Here is a 2,398-nt window from a genome sequence, read left to right as displayed (position 1 = left end):
TCTCGCTAAACCCCAAACAGGAGAGGTCCTCTACCTATACCTATCTATAACAGAGGAAGCACTCGTAGCAGCGCTTATCCGAGAAGACGAGAATAAAGCCCAGCGACCCATCTACTTCATATGCAAAGTCTTACAAGACACGGAATCGTGCTACTCACGCCTCGAGAAACTCACATTTTCACTCCTCATGACATCCCGTCGTCTCGGACAATATTTCCAAGCCCATCCCATTACGGTCTGAACCGACCAAGCGGTCAGGCAAGTCCTGCAAAAGCCCGACCTAGTCAAAGGAATAATCGGGAAAGGAGCCTACAAGCTCGAAAAACTCGACGAAACTGAGATCCCGAGAACCTGGAATGCCGCCAACTTACGGCGATATTACACGTAGGAACACTCCCTCCCTTAAAACTATGTCTTTCACTTATATTATTTTATTTTTCTTGTATTATTTTAGGGTACTTTTTCCCTCCCCCCAAAACAAAGGGTTTTAACGAGGCCCAAACTTAATAAAATTTCATTTAAAAATGTACTTGCCCTGCTTCGTCCCATATTGTTGTAACGGCAAAAAGAATAAAACGGATATCCAAACAACAAAATGGATATCTAAATAAGTAAACGGCTACTCGGGAATCGATCACCCCGAGGCCAATAAAACGGATATTCAAACAACAAAACGGATATCCAAATAAGTAAACGGCTACTCGGAAATCGATCACCCCAAGGCCAATAAAACGGATATCCAAACAAAAAAACGGATATCCAAACAACAAAACGGATATCCAAATAAGTAAACGGCTACTCGGGAATCGATCACCTCGAGGTCAATAAAACAGATATCCAAACAACAAAATGGATATCCAAATAAGTAAACGGCTACCCGGGAATCGATCACCGCAAGGCCAACAAAACGAATATCCAAAAAAAAAAAACAAAACAAAACGGATATCCAAACAACAAAACGGATATCCAAATAAGTAAACGGCTACTCGGGAATCGATCACCCCGAGGCCAATAAAACGGATATCCAAACAACAAAACGGATATCCAAATAAGTAAACGGCTACCCGGGAATCGATCACCCCGAGGCCAACAAAACGGATATCCAAAAAAAAAAAAACAAAACGGGTATCCAAACAACAAAAAATGACGGCCCGGGATCGATCACCGTGAGGCCAACAAAACGGAAATCCAAATAAGCTAAATAAAAAAAGTCTTGAAATCAGCCCACCAAGAGGCCTAAAATAAGTTCACAATAATGGCCTAGAAAAGGCCACACAAAACAAGCATGAGCTGACGGTCTTCCAACTCGCGGAAAATCGGACTGACCAACATCCCGCCAATCAGTGTAGGATGACGTCACGCCCTTTCTAGGCTCCTCACAGTCTCCCGAACTACAGAGAATTGGACTCTCCAAACAACTTAGCATTGAGACCAAGTATGCATGCTATCATGCTCCAGGGGCAACTGTTCCAGACCCGATCTCCGGGCCCTTCCTCGGAACGGTCATCAAACCCGGCATGTGATGAGACGCACAAAAAACGCGGTCCTCGCCTGACCATGAAACGGCTAGAAACTCCCCAAATTCTCGACCTTGATCGGAAAAACCAAACAACGATCTCCTTGCCAAACCACAACGGTGCGGAAAAGATTCCTCTAGCGATGAGACCGAGCACCCTCACTCTCTCGCTCCGGGGGCAACTGTTACGGATACGGCCCACGAATCCTACACCCAGAACGGTCCCCGAACCCGGTTACCAGGGTCTGACCCGCTTCGCCCTTCTAGAAGGCCCAGAACACTACAAGAAAATGAAACATTTGTAACAAAAACTTTGTAAAAAATTTAAAATTGTTACAAAAAATTATTTTTTTGTAACAAAAATTAATAATTGTTACATAATAATAATATTTTGTAACAACAATATAATTTGTTACAAAACGTTTTGTTATTTGTAACGATTTAATTTTTTGTTACAAATTATATTATTTTTTGTAACGAACCGGTGTTTTGTTGCAAAATTTTATAATATTTTGTAACAAAAGATGAAGTTGTTGCAAAAGTTCAAAATATTTTGTAACAAAATATTCATTTGTTTCAAAAATTCTAATTATTTTGTAACAAAAAATTAATTTGTCACAAAATTCAATATTGTTTGTAACAAATTATTTGTTTATCACAAAATATAAAAATTTTTATAACTAAAAAAATTTATTTTAAAATATTAAAATCTTTAAGATAATTTTATTTTGTTTTAAAATTTAATTTTTTAAAATATTATTTGTATTAATTAATTATTTTTTATAAAAATTAAAGATTAAATGATTAATTTTTAAAAATAGTATATATTATTTTATATTTTTTATAAAATTAATATATAATTTTTACTAATAATCAAGTCTT

This window comes from Arachis ipaensis, chromosome B01 (genome assembly GCF_000816755.2).
Source record: "Arachis ipaensis cultivar K30076 chromosome B01, Araip1.1, whole genome shotgun sequence".
In the NCBI taxonomy this organism is placed as follows: Eukaryota; Viridiplantae; Streptophyta; class Magnoliopsida; order Fabales; family Fabaceae; genus Arachis; species Arachis ipaensis.
Note: the sequence above shows the minus strand (reverse complement) of the source record.